This window comes from Caretta caretta, chromosome 8 (assembly GCF_965140235.1).
Source record: "Caretta caretta isolate rCarCar2 chromosome 8, rCarCar1.hap1, whole genome shotgun sequence".
Lineage (NCBI taxonomy): Eukaryota > Metazoa > Chordata > Testudines > Cheloniidae > Caretta > Caretta caretta.
The window spans coordinates 58490684-58510659 of NC_134213.1; positions in this window are offsets into that span (position 1 = coordinate 58490684).

Here is a 19976-nt window from a genome sequence, read left to right on the forward strand (position 1 = left end):
TTGTTTTAATGTTTTTTTTTTTTAAAACTTCAATTGTATATGCCCCAACGTAGTCACCCTCTGGGTGTGTGTTTAAGAGGCCTGAATGGTGTATGCCAAAGAGGGGAGAATCCACAGATGTATAAAATTGGTCTCACTCCCACAGCTAAGCCAGTGTTTAAGAGGTTTATATAAGGATTAGTGCTCCTTATAAGGCTCCTACAGGTACTTGCTGATACTATACCTAAATGTATGAATCCTTCATCAATCCATATTTTTCTTTTACTGGAACTTTACATGTGAAAAGTGTTTGTTTTGTTTGGAGTTTGGGTTTTTTGTGACTGAGGCAAGAGGGAAGAGAAGAACAACATTTTAACTAGTCTCCACACTTTTGATTCACACAGAGTCATCAGAAGTCTTCAACTTCATAAGGCATGCACTTCTTAAGTCAGCCTGTCTTTTTTCTACCAATCAAAATAAAAGCTTCCTTAACCTGTTATCCTTTGGGACAGCAAGCAGACAGACCATGGTATAGGAATATACTATGATGTGCTTGTGGAAGATAAGATTTCCAGGGATGCAGTGGAACTAACTCAGCAGGATCAGCTGCAGAGTGTTAAACTAGTTCTCTAACAAAAATGAGGAATTAGGACTTATGAGCTCTAAAATATTAATATGAATCATTTGCATTACCAAAGAATGGATAAGCAATCTCAACAGGAAGATGAGCTCCTTAAAGGATCTCTTGAAAGGATGTTTGAAAGCATTTCCTTTCAACAAACAGGGACTGAATGGAGTGAAGATGGTGAAATCTCTCTTTCCAAAAAGCAGCCAGCCCTCTTTCTTATCCAACCCCCAGGTACTACTGGTATTGACTGAAGAATCTGCTATATCTGCCTTTCCAGTTGCAGCAATATTATGAAGGACAAAGGGTCATAGGAATAATAGAAGGGCAAAGCTAATCAAAAAAGGAAAACAAAGCAAAATATTCATACAGATGCTAAATTTCTTTTTCTGGCAACTCACGGTCTCAGATTTACCAGCAGGTCTTGGTTTGACATTTGACACTGACATTAGGTAAATAGTAAAGAAATTCCTCTAGGAGAGTTTGAATTTAGCTTTAAGATGGGTGCTCGCTCTCAGCCCTATGTAGCACCTGTTTTATAATTTAGTTTCTCACTCCAAGGGAAGAGATAGATAATGATTTTTAAAGCCAAATTTTACATTAAAAATTAACATACAAATAGGAGCAGATGTTGCTTTCATGAAGATTCTTAGAATGAAAAATCCTACACACTGCACAGAGTGTTTTATTTCTTTTTCCCTCCAGGTTTTGGAAATAATTTGTACTATAGCGTGGGTGCTTTCGTGAATGGTCATCCATTCGGTAATCAAGTCTGTCTGTCACTTTCCTTCTCTGGTTATCTTTACTGCGAACACTACTTACTCTTGGGTGTGTTGTGATCCAGAATAATTTGACAGTTTATTCCCATGTACCACAGCTAATTTCCAACCTAATTCTAAATGCCAACAGTTGTGTTCCAGGCTGCTGAATGCAGCTGGCTTTGTTTGTGTTCTGATTTTCTGATCCAGATGTAATTCCTAACCAATCCTCTAGTGAAGTGCTGGGAAGGCTAGATACAATTGCTGCATTTGTAAAGGTGTAAGGAAACGAATCATCAGTTCAGCCCAGTCATAGAAACACAGCATCTGATTAAAATACTCGCGGCAAATTATAATTAAAAAGGATAGTCTGGTAGGGTACAGTAATGTATGGGCGTGGCATGAACTAGAGCTCTGATCTTGAACTAGATTTGAACCTCTTCTAACATTTGAAAATGGTGGATTGTCCATTTCAATATTTGCACATCTCCCTGTGTCCTGGTTTCCATTAAAATAGGAATAGTGCACTTAAGAAGATGAGCACTAACAGTTCCGTGTGTGCTGTCATCTGGATAACTGGAGCAGCTAAAGAACAGAAAGCAAACAATTAAGGTAAAATGAACATCATAATTGCAATACCAGATCAAAACAATAGTTCATCTAGCCCAGCATTCTGTCTCTGACAGTGGCTAGTATCAGTTACTTCAAAAGAAAATCAAGGAATTCCTTTAGTAGGCACCTATGGAATAACCTGTGCTGAAAGATTGTTCCTACCGTAGTTAGAAGTTGACTTCTGCCTTGAAGCATGACGTTTTATGGTCCAAACATTTGTAGTTTTATTCTTACTGAAGTAACTCTGGGTTTTCTCTTTATCATTATACATCTCCAGACTTTTTTAAATGAATTCTGGCCTTAATTGTGGCAATGGGGTACACCAGCTATTTGTCTGTTACATGGAAAAAGAAGAAGGGAAAGATGAGGCATTCAATAGAAGTGAATCTAGCAGGGGTGTGGGAGCAATTTTAACAATGGTCTAAGAGAGAAACTAGCAATTAACATACTTCACTGCTGTCATAAATATAAAGGGAAGGGTAATCACCTTTCTGTATCCAGAACTATAAAATCCCTCCTGGCCAGAGGCAAAACCCTTTCACCTGTAAAGGGTTAAGAAGCTAGGATAACCTCGTTGGCACCTGACCAAAATGACCAATGAGGAGACAAGTTACTTTTCAAAGCTGGGGGTTGGGGGGACAGGACAAAAGGTCTGTCTGTCTGTGTGATGCTTTTGGCCGGGAACAGATCAGGAATGCTCTTCAGAACTTCTGTTAAGTTAGTAAGTAATCTAGCTAGAAATGTGTTAGATTTCCTTTTGTTTAAATGGCTGGTAAATAAGCTGTGCGGAATGGAATGTATATTTCTGTTTTTGTGTCTTTTTGTAACTTAAGTTTTTGCCTAGAGGGATTCTCTATGTTTTGAATCTGATTACCCTGTAAGGTATTTACCATCCTGATTTTACAGAGGTGATTCTTTTACTTTTTCTTTAATTAAAATTCTTCTTTTAAGATCCTGATTGCTTTTTTCATTGTTCTTAAGATCCAAGGGTTTGGGTCTGTGTTCACCTATGCAAATTGGTGAGGATTTTTATCAAGCCTTCCCCAGGAAAGGGGGTGTAGGGCTTGGGGGGATATTTGGGGGGGGGGAAGACATCTCCAAGTGGGCTCTTTCCCTGTTCTTTGTTTAACACGCTTGGTGGTGGCAGCATAGGGTTCAAGGACAAGGCAAAGTTTGTACCTTGAGGAAGTTTTTAACCTAAGCTGGTAAGAATAAGCTTAGGGGGTCTTTCATGCAGGTCCCCACATCTGTATCCTAGAGTTCAGAGTGGGGAAGGAACCTTGACAACTGCCATTGGGCACACTGACACTCGGAGCCCATTGAAATCAATAGAAAGACTCCCATTGACTTCAATGGGGTTTTGATCAGGTCCTTAGTTACCTACAGTATAAGGTCCAGATCCTTGACCAAGACTCAAACTCAAGTCTCTTCCATGGTGGTGTAGAGCAGTAAAAACTCATCTGACTCGCACTATTTTGCATAGATGTACCAGACCCACATCTATGGCTTACAAGGACCAGAAATCAAATCTATTTTCCCTGGATAGTACCACATATCACTGACCATAAATGAACACACCTGCAGTCTTCTCTCACTAAGGAAACACCAGAAAAGTAGATAGCTTCTGTCTGTAAGATTCCAAAAACTGCAAGCTGACAAGCATATGTAGGATGCACATTTCATTCAATACATTTATATCCTTCAAATTTAATCCAACACCAAACCATTTTTTTCTTTTGTTGTTATAGGAAATTAAAATTTTATAGCATTTATTTATTGATAATTTGTGAGGGAACTTTACTGTACCTGCTGACAGGACATCCCTACAAACAAGATGTATAACTCTGTATGGTATCCTGTGGAAATAAACAATTACATAAACAAACATGCATGCATGGTAAACATTAATGAAATCAAATCTGGAAGCATAATGGAATCTCCAAGTGTAGACCCATAGTATATTTTTGTTTTTTAATCATCATGAACAAAAAGAGGAGAAAGAACAGACTGTTAATTAAAATTCAAACCAGCTGTTGTTTCTAAATTATATATGGTCCTGAGGTAAAATGCCTGTTCAATACTCCAGGACAAAACAGAGTAGGGCTCATTCACCATAAAGCATGTTTCTTTAAACATAATAGAAGTCGTGTAGGCCCATTCCCCACAAACCATATTAAAATACTTCCACTTTGTGGTACCATGCATTTAAACAATTAGAGTTATGTGCTATATTGTTTACCAGAAGGCTGTTTGTAGCCTTTCTTCCCTGTAACATATCTGGGTTTGTTTGTCCAGTGTCAGCATTTGGAACCCACACTCACACCTTACAACTCCAATTTAAGGGGCCCAGCAATGTCAAGGCATATCTTGTATTTCATTTAAAATATAGCCTGTGTCTATTCCTACTTCTTGATGGAGACAGTTTAGATTTTCAAGTCTAACCACAAGGTTTCTAAATATTTACTATGACTTTTCCTAAGGGTCATAGGTCATTCATGTTCTCCATCCTCAAGAGCTACACAGGCCTGGACTTTGGGCCTCATGGAATCAATAGCCATGGGTGTCTTGTTTTGAGGGTGAATCTCAGACCAATCTACCCCTGAAGAGGTTTTGCTGCTTTGTTTTCTGGGTCACAACACTTAGTCTATCTGCTGCAATCTTCACTACGTGCCAACATTTATGTTCTATCTAATAATGGTTATCAGTGTGATACACATTAGTGTCAGACATGGACATGGCAGGAGAGGTGTGTGACTATGTTCTCTTCTAATTATGGTCTTTGCTTGTCAAGCTCAGGGCATGGCATCTTTAAGTCCTGAATCAACACCTGTGGGTTTTGAGCACCATATGGGGGAATCTATTGCTTTATTGTACCAAGTGTGCACATTTAATAGTGATGAACATCAAAAATACTTATTCCCATACTGAGTGAGCCTGTGAAGCCCGAATAATAAAGATTTTAAAGATTATTTCCCAAATTTGTTTAACCGGTTATTTTTGTTCTAGTTTTGATAAGCTGAAGGTGATACTACATAGCCATGACAAGAGCTGCAGATAACAGTATGTTAAAATTGTTCCAAATAATATACATTAATTTAGAGAATAAGGAAGTGATTGGATTCTACCCAGACTACTTAATGATAGCTTACAAAACCATTAAAAATCTTTGCTCTTTCTCTCAAAAAATATGTCTACAATGCTTTCTTCATACACAGCTAGCCTCCCTTGTATTGTTATAAATAGCAGTGTAAATGATGAGGCACAGCTTAGATGAGTAAAGATACATCTGAAGCCCGTGGGTGTGCATCCCTGTATATACACACATCATAGGTGCTGACTCTGTGGGTGCTCTGGGGCTGGAGCACCCATGGAAAAAAATAGTGGCTGCTCAGCACCCACTGGCAATCCTATGTGTTAGCACCCCCTCCACCCCCAAGTGCCTCCCACCCGCCGGTGACCCCACTGAAGTCTACAATGTCTATGATGGCACTCTATTTGCCCAAGCAGTGTGTCCCTGGTGTGCAGCTGCATCCTCATTGCCGGAGCCTTTTCCCACTGTTGGAAAATACTCTGGTAACAGGGAAAGGCTCTGGTAGGAAGAGGTAGTGGGGAAAGACTCCAGCAGGGGCCAGCTCCCTGCAGCCAGAGGCCTCTGTTACAGAGCTTATTCCTTCACTCTCCCACTTCCTTGGTCCTTCTCGCATGAACAGAGAGCAACAAGTCCGAAGGTGGAAACAATTCAATGTTTATTGGGGTGAACTTCCAGCAAGCTTAAATCCAAGTTCCTTTTTCCTTATTTTTGAATCCCAATTTACTTCCTATTTGCCCCTAATTTATATAGCAATATTCTTAGCTATACATTAGCCAATCATTCTACTGAAATTTACCTAACCAATCCTAACATATTGTAACATGATTAGCTAACCAGTTATATCCCACCACCTTAATTAGGATACACCCAGCAAAATTAATTATACAGCAGACAGAAACAATCACAGAACCAGACAGAGACAAAGTGGGAACTATAATGACAAAACAATAGAGAAGTGAGGATTTCACAACTACATCTATAAAGACATAAGGGTTTCCCAGCCGTGTCTATTGATAAGTGATTTCTTACCAGACAGAAAACTATCAAACTAAATTTCCTTTTACATCTTCTAGGCTCTTCCCTTTCTCTGGAGGTGATAGATTGGATCACTTTCCTAACAGCCCCAGATCGACCAGTTTGGAATGTGAGGATGTGACCGTTCACTTCCCAATTTATGGCTGCCTCTTGCTTAGCCAAAGGCATTCGCCGAAGAACAGGGCCTCAGACTGTCACAGTGAGAGAAGGCCCTTACACAGATTCTTTCTTGTATACCTCTATTACCAGCTAGATGATAAACATATACCTATATTCTTAAAGTATAGGCCTTTACAGGCAGGCCTGAATATCTATATCCTAACACCCTCCCCCACAGCAGGGAAAGACTCCAGTAGTGGGGAGACTGCGGAAAAAGGCTTTGATAGCTCCCTGCTGCAAAGCCTTCCAGCGCCACACGCAAAGACTCTAGCAGCGGGGAAAGGCAATATAAGATTATTTAAATATATGAAGAGGAAGAGATAAAAGATTGAAGACTGAAGTAATTAACCCACCGAAGGATTAGGAAGAAACTTAATACGAAAAGAAAGAGGATATAGCAGAAAAAATAAATGAGTTTTCCACCCCCTCAATATTCGTGAGAGAAATCTGAGGTGAAATGCCATACATAAATGGAATCTCATTTTCCAGGGGCTGAGTAGTGAAAATGAAAGAGCATCACCCAGAACAAGTCTTGTGTAAGCTAAAAATCACTAAAGCCAGATAAAGCTTCCAGACTGTGGGTTACCCCTTCAGTATCTGAAGGGAACAGCAGAGGAAATGACTAATAGATTCTGAAGGTTTTTTGGAGAGTTGCAACATGCTGCGCAACTGCAGAGAAAAGGGATATTTACATCACTTTTATAGAAAGGAAATAGGAAAGGAATAATTTAATATGTAGATCACTGAGTCTGGCACTGGTGGCAAACTGTAGGAGCTATAAATGTATACTGGTAATTATTTTATTAATGTTTTGATTTTAATAATGTGGTGATTGTTATTAAAATGGGTCTCTCTTAACAGTCATTGAATCTTTTCTGCCTTCCCGAAAACAGGCAGTAGAACTATCACTTTCAATTGAATTTGAAAACCTAAAATTTTCTATGCTAACAGAAATATCTTTGTGAAAATTTCTATTTTGTAGAAAAGACATTCTTCACCAGAAAACAAAACAACAAACAAACAATTTGATGGAAATTTGACCAGTTGTTGTTCTGAAAATTACTATATTAGTTCCTAAGTGATTTCCAACAGATCTATAAGTTACAATTAATAGTTACAACTATCATATTGTAAGATGTATGGAACTAAAATTAATTCCTAGTTTATATCATAATTATAGTTGTAATACAATTGGATGTCTGTTTCAGGTAGAGGGGGGAAAGATCATTAATAAATGCCCAAGATTAATGGGTCCTATTGATAGTACCACAAGGAAGTGATTTCCAGGAGGCTATCCTCCAGACTTAAGTCTCTCCACTGTCAGTACTATTCTGTTCAAAGACAGGAAATTAAATGGACATGTGTTCCTTCTTTTACCAATATTTTGATCATGGTAGGTCTTGTAATAAGAGAACCAGGCAGAGGGAAAGATGGGCTCGTGAAGGAGAAACAGCTCAGGAACAGGTTTGCGGAGTTGGAAAATGAAGAAAGGGCACAGCAGGTGGTCATTGAAGGTGAGAGGGCAAGGAAGAACAGAAGAGCAGCTAGTCCTACAGGAAGAGGGAAAGAGTCAATGGAGATAACACCAAATATGAGCCCCAGGAGGATATGGGATGGGATGTAGAGGATTGCAAGGGACAATAGGAATCGAGAGGACTTGTAGCCAGAGGGAACAGGGGATAGACTGGAGAATTGCACCATCACCAGAAAAAGGCAGATCTACATGATTGGGGACTCCTTACTGAGAAAAATAGACAGGTTTGTAACCAGAGCTGATTCAGAGAACAGAAGGGTGCTAAGATACGGGATGTGGATGTGAGGCTGAAGAGGATCCTAACGGGAACAGAAAAGAATCCACTGATTGTCCTTCATGTGGGAACAAATGATAAAGCTAGATTCTTGCTGGAACATATCAAGGGAGACTATGCCAGGCTGGGGAAGACGCTTAAGGAAATCGAGGCTCAGGTGATCTTCAGTGGGATTCTTCCTGTTCCTAGAGAAGGGCAACAAAGGTCTGACAAGATTATGATGCTCAACAGATGGCTCAGGCATTGATGCTATAAGGAGGGCTTTGGGGTGGATGTGACACCAGATATTATAGGGATAAAATAGGGATATAATAGGGATATTATAGGGATAACAGAAACATGGTGGAATAGTAGTCATGACTGGACTACAGGTATTGAAGGGTATGTGCTGTTTAGTAAAGACAAAAATAAAGGGAAAGGTGGTGGAGTAGCATTGTATATCAATGATGAGGTAGACTGTAAAGAAATAAGTGATGGAATGCATAAGACAGAGTCAGTCTGGGCAAAAGTCACATTGGGGAAGAAACCTACTAGAGCCTCCCCTGGGATAGTGCTTGGGGTGTGCAATAGACTGCCAAGATCTGGTCTGGATATTGATAGAGACCTCTTTAATGTTTTTAATGAAGTAAATGCTGATGGGAATTGTGTGATCATGGGAGACTTTTACTTCCCAGATATAGACTGGAGGACAAGTGCTAGTAATAATAATAGGGCTCAGATTTTCCTGGATGCAGTAGCTGATGGATTCCTTCATCAAATAGCTGCTGAATCAACAAGAGGGGATGCCAGTTTAGATTTGTTTTTGATGAGTAGTGAGGACCTCATAAAAGAAATGGTTGTAGGGGACAACCTTGGTTCGAGCGATCATGAGCTAATGCAATTCAAACTAAATGGAAGGATAAACAAAAATAGATCTGTGACTAGGGTTTTTGATTTCAAAAGAGCTAACTTTAAAAAAATTAAAATTAGTTAGGAAGTGGATTGGACTGAAGAACTTGTGGATCTAAAGGCAGAGGAGGCCTGGAATTACTTCAAGTCAAAGTCGCAGAAACTATCAGAAGCCTGCATCCCAAGAAAGGGGAAAAAATTCATAGGCAGGAGTTGTAGACCAAGCTGGATGAGCAAGCATTTCAGAGAGGTGAATAAGAAAAAGCAGAAAGCCGACAAGGAGTGGAAGATGGGAGGGATTAGCAAGGAATGCTACCTTATTGAGGTCAGAACATGTAGGGATAAAGTGAGAAAGGCCAAAAGCCATATAGAGTTGGACCTTGCATAGGGAATTAAAACCAATAGTAAAAAGTTCTATAGCCATATAAATAGGAAGAAAACAAAGAAAGAAGTGGGACCACTAAACACTGAGGATGGAGTGGAGGTTAAGGATAATCTAGGCATGGCCCAATATCTAAACAAATACTTTGCCTCAGTCTTTAATGAGGCTAATGAGGAGCTTAGGGATAATGGTAGGACGACAAATGGGAATGAGGATATGGAGGTAGGTATTTCAAGATACCACATCCAAGGTAGAAGCCAAACTTGAACAGCTTAATGGGACTAAATCAGGGGGCCCAGATAATCTTCATCCAAGAATATTAAAGGAACTTGCACATGAAATTGCAAGCCTATTAGCAAACATTTTTAATGAATCTGTAAACTCAGGGGTTGTACCGTATGACTGGAGAATTGCTAATATAGTTCCTATTTTTAAGAAAGGGGAAAAAAAGTGATCCAGGTAACTACAGGCCTGTTAGTTTGACATCTGTAGTATGCAAGGTCTTGGAAAAAAATTTGAAGGAGAAAGTAGTTAAGGACATTGAGGTCAATGGTAATTGGGACAAAATACAACATGGTTTTACAAAAGGTAGATCATGTCAAACCAACCTGATCTCCTTCTTTGAGAAGATAACAGATTTTTTAGACAAAAGAAATGCAGTGGATCTAATTTACTTCGATTTCAGTAAGGCATTTGATACGGTTCCACATGGGGAATTATTAGCTAAATCGGAAAAGACGGGGCTCAATATGAAAATTGAAAGGTGGATAAGGAACTGGTTAAAGGGGAGACTACAACAGGTCACACTGAAAGGTGAACTGTCAGGCTGGAAGGAGGTTACTAGTGAAATTCCTCAGGGATCAGTTTTGGGACCAATCTTATTTAATCTTTTTATTACTGACCTTGGCACAAAAAGTGGGAATGTGCTAATAAAATTTGTGGATGACTCAAAGCTGGGAGGTACTACCAATACAAAGAAGGACTAGGATATCATACAGGAAGATCTGGATGACCTTGTAAACTGGAGTAATAGTAACAGGATGAAATTTAAGAGTGAGAAGTGCAAGGTCATGCATTTAGGGATTAATAACAAGAATTTTTGTTATAAACTGGGGACACATCACTTGGAAGTAACAGAGGAGGAGAAAGACCTTGGAGTATTGGTTGATCACAGGATGACTATGAGCCGCCAATGTGATATGGCCATGAAAAAAGCTAATGCGATTTTGGGATACATCAGGCGAGGTATTTTTAGTAGAGATAAGGAGGTCTTAGTACCATTATACAAGGCACTGGTGAGACCTCATCTGGAATATTCTGTGCAGTTCTGGTCTCCCATGTTTAAGAAAGATTAATTCAAACTGGAACAGGTACAGAGAAGGGCTACTAGGATGATCTGAGGAATGGAAAACCTGTCTTATGAAAGGAGACCTAAAGAGTTTGGCTCGTTTAGCCTAACCAAAAGAAGGCTGAGAGGATATATGATTGCTCTCTATAAATATATCAGAGGGATAAATACCACGGAGGGAGGGAGGGGGGGGAGAAGAATTATTTTAGCTCAGTACCAATGTGGACACAAGAACAAATGGATATAAACTGGCTATCAGGAAGTTTAGACTTGAAATTAGACAAAGGTTTCTAACCATGAGAGGGGTGAAGTTCTGGAATAGCCTTCCAAGGGAAACAGTGGGGGCAAAAATATATCTGGCTTCAAGACTAAGTTTATGGAAGGGATGATATTATGGGATAGCCTAATTTTGGCAATTAATTGATCTTCAACTATTAGTGGTAGATATTCCCAATGGCCTGTGATGGGATGGTCGATGGGGTGGGATCTGAGTTACTACAGAGAATTCTTTCCTCGGTGTCTGGCTGGTGAATCTTTCCCACATGCCTAGGGTCTAGCTGATCACCATATTTGGGGTCGGGAAGGAATTTTCCTCCAGGGCAGATTGGCAGAGGCCCAGGGGGGTTTTCGCCTTCCTCTGCAGCGTGGGTGCATAGGTCACTTTCTGGAGGATTCTCTGCATCTCAAAGTCTTTAAACCATGATTTGAGGACTTCAATAGCTCAGACATAGGTTAGGGGTTTATTACAGGAGTGGGTGGGTGAGATTCTGTGGTCTGCGTTGTGCAGGAGGTCAGACTAGACAATCATAATGGTCCCTTCTGACCTTAAAGTCTATGACTCTATGAATAACCCATTTCCATTTTTTCCCTAATAAACAGTCCCTGGAAAATCAATGTACAAAGAATATTCTGTATGTCACTTTTGAAACCCTATAGGAAATCACGACATATCTTTGTGGTTTCATCTTCAACTTATGAGGTTGCTTGATCAGGAAGAGTGTTTAATTAAGCCATTTTGAAAAAAAAAAAAAAACTGCCTACATCACAGATCAGATAAAGACTGCAAAGTGTGCACTTTCTTCTTCAATAAATTCCCACTTTGGGGCTATTTACAGTCCACCAATGGCCATTTGTCTAAACAATGGCTCGGGTCACAGTGCTGATCTGCTGTTTTATTTCCCCTGGGTCTCCTTTCATTTCTGAGTGTCAAGATACCCATACTCCTGTCTTGCTGACTGTTTCTTTTCTGGAACTGGTATACAAAATTCTAAACTCTGTTATGCCTTAAAATGAACTGGGTTTTAATAAGCTCTCATTATTTTGTTTTATCTTTCATATTTTTCCAAAATCAAACACGAAGGAAAGATCTTCAGTTGGTGTAAACTGAGGATCCAACCCATAATATTTAAGTAACATATTTAGGCACTTGCCTTTCATGATTTTATGCTTGTCAGTCTTACCTATTGCATTTCTAGTAATGACTTTTAAAAGCATTGTGTCTAAGAGAGGAATCTACAGTCTGTGAGAGGACACCTGATGTTTGTTCTGATTACACCCGTTATAGCTCCATGCCTTCAGCGGAACCTAAGTTATGGCCAGAACCTTATAAGAACTCAGTTGGAAGAGGCTGCCTGGGGATGAGTTAGAATCAGTGCATCTCATTGCTCGCCTAGCTACACCTGACTGGTGCTCACAGTTTTGGGGCAATGTTGACAAATGGCAACCACCTTGGCATAAAAGGGATTGTGGCTGCCTTGCATCACTCTCCTCCAAATGGACTTTATACTGCTAGGATCCCTCTGCACTGGATTATACAAGTAGAAGTGGTTTTGGACCATGTCCTCTGATTTCTTTTTCTCTGTACATAGCACTCATTTGTGACTTTATTGTCTGGACTAGATCATAACAGCATTCTCATATGAACACTTTTCCTTTTCAAAACAGTTTAAGAGGTTACCTGCAGGTAATGTATAAATTAAACAATAGCTATTGCTTCACATCTCCATGTTCTCATTAAAGCTGATAAAAAAACCCACAGAATTTCTATCCCACAGACAATTCTGATACTTAGACATTTGTTTTTATCCCAAGTCAGGACCAAAATACAGTATATTAAAACTTGTCTGAGCTGCTATGATGCATCATGGGGTCTTGACCTCCTCCATTCTACAAAGCATCATAATGCAGCATGGTGGCTCAGCCACAAGAAGACACTGTAATGCATAGTGAGGTGTGTAGTTCATCCAGTGAGTAAGCCCATGGCTGAAAGTGAGGGCAAGAAGACCTGAAACTGCAACTCTCATGAGTCACCGAGGTGATTCAGGCAGATGGTAATGTTCTCCTGACCTGAAACAGAAGGTCAACAAACTGAAACGTTTCATTTAGATTTTCCAGACAAAAATTTCCTCTGAAATGTATCTTCTCGTAAAAAAAAAATAGAATTTGGGAGGGAAAATAAATATTTTCTGGTAGTTCTAATGCACAGCAGTTGAGAGGATTCTTTAATTAGCCACAGCCATATTTGAGCTTTAATTAGCCACAGCCAGATTTTAGCAGGGACATCCTAAAAAAAACCCAACCCATCAGATAAAATAGCTTGTGCTCATTCTCAATCCCATGATCATTTGTTTGTATTTGAATTTTTTTTTCTTTGGCCACATTTGAGTTATCAACACTTAAAAAGTAGAGAAAAAAGTCTGTTTCCCCTGCCTACTTTACTCCAGTTGAGATCCCCCCATATTATTACATCAACTGCAACTAACATGTACATGTTATATGACAGCTCTGTGCAAATGGCTAGGATTGAGGAAAGAGCTTTGAATATGTTATCCCAATTTTAACTTCATTTATTGAAAGGATATAAATAAATCAGCCTGCCTACAGCTCTAAAATTTGTTATGGCTTAGATATCCAGCTTTGCCTAGGTGCTCTGCTATCCATTAAGACCTGTCCATTATCTTATTGTGAAAGGATCCGAAATATGAATTAAGGAAATGTCACACTGGTAGAGACCAGAGGTCCATCTATTTCAAAATCCTGGTCCAACACTGAATTATAGCAGCTACTTCATAGGAAAGTGGGCATGCCCTGCAGTAGGCAGTTATAGAACTATCAGTCTACAGAAAAAAAAATCACAAATTTTAAGTCCAGAAAGGACAACTATGACCATCTAGTCTGACCTCCTGCATAACACAGGCCAGAGAATCTCACCCAGTAATTTCAGCTTAAAGCCCATAACTTCTCTTTGATGTAGCACATATATTTTAGAACATTTCTTCCAAAATCTTATTAGTAGGACGCTGCTTATGCTCTGAAGCAAGAGAATTTAGATACTTTCCAGAGCTCTTTTTAAAAAAAATTATTTGTTTAGTATTTACTATTATAATTCTGGATATTCTAGTTATCCATATAATTTCCCAGCCAAGTTTTGAATTCTCCAGTAGGAGTAGAGTGGTATTTTACCTTTGTATTTGGCACTGGTGTGACTGCTACTGGAACAGTGTATCCAGTTCTAGTGTCCAAATTCAAGAAGGATGTTGATGAATTGGAGTGGCTTCAGAGAAAAGTCAGAGAAATGATTAAAGGCTCAGTGGTATGTTAGTGGTATGCTCAAGGAGCTCAATCTAGTTATTTTAGCAAAAAGAGGGTTAAGGGCTGACTTGATTACAATGTATAAGTAACTACCAGGGGAACAAATATTTGATAATTGGTTCTTCAGTCTAGCAGAGAAAGGTATAATATGACCCAATGGCTGGAAATTGAAGTAAGACAAATACAGACTGTCAATAAGGTACACATTTTAACAGTGAGAGTAGTTAACCCCTGGAACAATTTACCCAGGGTTGTGATGGCTACTACATCACTGGCTGAATGTTTTTCTAAAGATATGTCTAGGAATTATTTTGGAGAAATTCTATGGCCTGTGTCAAAATAGATGATCCCAGTGGTCCCTTCTGGCCTTTGAATCTGTGGATTATCTTGTGGCTATGAGTTCCAAGATGTAAACAGGATATGTCTTTAATTTTCATATATAGTTTCCAAGTCATACAACACTAATGGACTCATTCCCATATCTGATATGTCCTTGAGAACATGGCTGAATGGCTAACTTAGTGATTGAAAGTATTTATATATATTTCCTGAAAAATGCCTTTTGTTTCCAAACATATCTATCTTGTCAACTGATGCTAAACATATTATGGAATTCTTTATTCAGACATCCCACACTGGACTTAAGAAAATGTGACCGTACAAATGTACAAATACTTTGTCATCTTTCCTAGACTTTTCTGATGCATATGTATCTAAAACACATGCCAGACAGCTCTGATCATTTTTCTCTCTGTTTTCACATTTTTCTCCAAAGAAATACTTAGAATTCTAATATCCTTTCCATCCAGGTTTTTCCCTTTCATTTACTGGGTATGTGAGAGGTTCACTTTATGTTAGTGCTCTTACCAACACTGCAACAATTATAGTGCAACTCATTATTTTTCTTTAGCAGTTATGAACTTTATATTCTGACAAGAGGATGAACTTCAACTCTGCTATATATAACAAGTTTAACACTAATTAATTTTCAGAATACCCCATCTACATTTAATTGCTTGAGCCTTTCTTGATCTCCAGAAATCTACATTGGAATAATTACATAATATCTAAGTTACATTAACAAAATACTGTCAGCAAGAAATAAGCTGTAATGAGAACAATTTTTCTTGAGGGAGCTCAGCTTAATATTTATTTATTTATTCCTTTGTGATCTATTTGCTGAGATTTTTATCATTAGGATTCCATTAAAATGAAAGCTATGGTCTATAAAGCATATTTTTAAAAGGGGAGAACTGTATCTGATATAGAAAATAATTGGTTAGCCCCATGTATAAGTGTTTTTTAAAGAAAGCAAATAAAGATATACAAATAGACAAAATAAGTTTGTGCAGATATTAAAATCAACAAGATTGCCAAAAACGGCTCTGTGGTGGTCCAGATTCTGATATCTTTACTCAAGCTAAATGGCACCTTACTCCACAAATAGTCCCATTCAAATCTCATCAAGCTGAAATCTATGTTTCGAAATGAAATAACTCAGGGTTGCCCAGTGTCAAACTGGAATGTGGAATATGCATGTGCACATTGCAGTGATGACTCATCTGATTTGATACTTTTAGCCTTTGTGTTTTCTATCAGTTCCTTGGTTTAATTTTAATACTTTTCTTGATATTTTTGCATATATCTGTTTAGCAAAAAAATTATGCCTAGAGCTAATTATTCTACCTTGAAAGATGGGACCAGATTCTCAGCTGGTGTAAATCAGTATAGCTCCATAGACCTCAATGGAGCCCTATCAGTGTACACCTACTGGCTACCTTTTCTCTGTTCTGTTCATTGTGTAGGCTATAAGAATGGAAACGCGCTCCAAAAGGTGAAAATTACTATGGCAAACATGGCACTAATTCACAATAGGTTTTTTTCCTCCAGGAATCCTCAGGTGTTGTATTTTGACCTGATAACAGTGTGGAGGATTATCAGGAAAAATGCAGACTATTGAACTTCATGTTACTAGCTGGCAAAGTGCCTTAGCTGTGAATAATGGAGGCACACAGTTGTGCCTAAAGACACAAAGTTATAATTTGAAAGTTAGGTACATGAAAATTCATGCACCCATTTCATTTACTTAAGTTATCCATTCAAATACTCAATGAGAATGTTTAGCTCAGGTATTTCCCACACATGCAAAGTTATCCACTTACTTGGTATTGTGTTTGAACAAATACCTGATATGTGTATGGACACTGGGTATGTATATGAATTAATTTGGTGTATGGAAATATATGTGTGCACACACCTACCTACCAGAGTGCTTTAAGAATATGGAAGTGAAGTTAGAAATTAATCTCTTCATTCTAGAAAAGTTAATTTCAGGGAATTAATAATAATAATAATAATATTTACCTGTTATATGTGGCTTTTTTCCCCCAGGAATAAGTGTATATTTGCAATGGTTTCTCAGACCTCCATACTGTATTAAAATTCTCTCAGACATATCCTTTCAAAAAAATGTCAGCTCCTGTCTAGTTCAGAAGTGTTTTGATTATTATGTATTGCTTCATTCCAGGAAACTTTCTTTTTCCATTGTGGCAAGATTAGTGAATCATCTTGACTGTCAGAGAGCAAAGATCAAAATATTTCTGATTTAAAATATCTGTAGCGATGAGACACAGAAATGACTGGGCCTTAAGCCAACTCCAATCTCTCCTTCGAGAATGGATTTAGAATAGGTTATTAGAGAGAAGCTGGGTGAGGTAATATCTTTTATAGGACCAGCTTCTGTTGGTGAGAGAGACAGAACGGGGTATTCATTCCTATGTATTTCAAAGCTCCAAGGGAGGTATTCACCATCACAGACACCAAGATGATTGTGATTGGAGAGGATGCTGAGATTATCTCTTCAATGAATCAGATTGAGTAATTCTACGTCTTTGTATTATATTCTGACATTTTAAATTGTTCTTTCTTGTGAAATAATTCATAGGTTTGCAAAGGCTGTCTTCAGCACATTTCCTCAGCAACACAGGCTACTGAGAGCACATCACACCTATCCTCTACTCTTTACACTGCCTTCTTATAGAATATCTTATCAAGTTCAAGGTCCTGGTCCTTCTTGTCAAGATGCTTAATAGCCTAGGCTCAACATATCTAAAAGATCATGAAGACTGTGGTAACTAACTCTGCTCCTCAGACACAATGGAATAATAAATAAAGCTCATCTGTGCAGGAGACAGAGTTTTCTCAGGGTCTAGTCCAGGACTATGGAATGAACTCCCCCAGGAACTAACGACTATCATAAACCTCACCCCCTTCTTCTCCAAGTGCAAGATGTACTTCAACATTGCCTTCTCTACCATAAATAGAACAGCATATACATTAAACAAAACAAAACAAAACAAACTCCTTCAAAAAAAAAAAAAAGACTATGCTATACACACAAATCCACCCCTTGGCAGAGGATGAGAGAGAGAAAAAAACCACACATGACAGATGTTGGTCACTGTCTTAATGTGCCCTTAAGTTTCAGTCTGGATTCCCTAGGAGAGAAGCAGTGTTTTCTATGGGGGCTAGACTGCAAGCTTCCCTGCCCTGCCCCAGGAACAGTCACAATAGCTCTGCTGCGTGCCCCTTGCTCTGGGGGAGGAACTAATTACTTCACTGTTTTTCCTGGAACATGTTAGACCCCATTGTGCACTCTGTCCCTTCTAGCTATATTGGCCAGCAAAGGGAGGGGCTGGAGACAGGACTCCTTCCACTCCCCACCTTTCCCAGTCCCCTGGCTTGAGTGGGAAGTAGCATGTGAGTAGACCCTACTCTCTTCCCCACAGCAGAAGTTACAATCTGAGCAGGGCCCAGAAGAGGAGGGGCAAGGGACCTTACCCTACCCACATTTCCCTATATGGCCAACAATGTAGCCTCTAGTGGCTGAAGGAAGCACAGCTACTGAAGGGGTAGAATCAACACAAAAGTGACTGGGCAGACCAGCTAGCAGACATGGGAAATTTCTGCAGCATGTAGGAAGAGAAAATCCATGCACTGCATCAGATCGCAGAGTGCATGCATCTTATTTACTGTGAGTCCAGTAGACTCAGTAAGATGGCAATTAAAAACCAAGAGACCCTCCTCCTGTCTAGACTGAGGTATCTGATAATTATTGTCATATCAACATATTTTATTAAGTTAAATCTCAATACAATGTGATGTGTGAGAGAGAAAGAGAGAGAAAGCAAGAGAGCGAGTGTACACATGATCACATGGCAAATTTTTATCTCAAAGGAAATACAAAGTTGGGAATCACACACACACACATACACACACACGAAAAAGAGTAGCTTTAAATTGCCGTACTTCCCTCCTGAGGAATGATGAGATTCTCAGTAAACAATTTTCACCCTCAAAGAAGCAATTACAGGACAGTGACAAATGTTAAACAAATGCCACCATACGTTAACTGGAAAATAAAACCACCTAAACACTGAAAAAGCAATAGTTAAAATGCCTGTATAAACTCAAGTCCCTTCTGTAAAAAATATTTTATAAAATGCATGTCTCATGCACATGAATTAGCATAATCCTCCCAAAGATCAGGTATTTTTATTTAATATCCTCATTAAAGCAGGAAAGGAAAATGGAATAAAGTCTGCAGAGTCATTTTAAAAGTTCATTTAAGTGTTTCCTTTCCTCTTAAAAATACATATTCCTGTCTTGGACAAGAAAATAAGCCTTCAGTGAAGATAATGCATTATCATTGTCTTGACTTCTGTGCTTTTCAATAGCTCTTTCTTATTAATTATTATTATTATTTATATTCCTGATGCAGACATCAGACATTTTAGTTTACCAATTCTCTTTTGCAAAACTACAGGATCTCGGCTTTCTTGAGGGGGAGAGAAGGCAGCATTCGCTCATTCAACCTCTCTCTCTCTCTCTCCTTCTCTTGGGACACTTTAATCTACTTTAATATACCTGCACACCACCTCTTCAGTCTTCCAATTAACCATTCAGTACCTAATTATCTCATCCAGATGAGCATCATACTCCCTATGAATAATTTTCTTCTGATAATTATTTCCTTATCTATGTCATCAGTACCATTTTACAGGAGACTGCCAGTGATTTCAAATAGCTTTCAAATAACTCAGCAGATTTATAATATACATTTGGTAGCTTAGACTTCTATCTTGCCTCCAAATTAGGCACACTGTTGCCTGTAGTGCCACTTACCAGTTATGAGTCTGCCTTTCATTCCAGTCACTCTGATTTTGGCAACTGCAAAGTGGAATGCAGGTTTTGCTAGTGTGCTTCTGATACTGGCAATCAGCGTATTATACAACCCGGGTGGTTTCTAACTCCCCCCCGGTAAACCTTGTTGTTCTGACTGCATAGCTCCTAAGCGATCTAAGAGTCTGATTATTTCAACATTGTCAGTTAGCAGTCATTTATTTTGGTACTTTGTACACCAACAGCATTTTGGACCCTGCTGTTCTATTAACAGCACACATGATATAATAAGCTCAGCTTTAGATAATCACTTCTTACACCAAAGCTGGCCTGACAGCATACTGGAGCTGAAGTCAGTCCTGTGTTAGTATGTCGCCATCACATTTATTAAAACAACATAACTTTTTACTTTAAAATAAAAGAAAAAAGCAGCTCTGTGATGGGGCAATTTTAAAAAGCCAGTGAAAACTCTTCAGGCCCAATTCTCAGTTATACTAGGACCCCTTTAAATCACTGTAT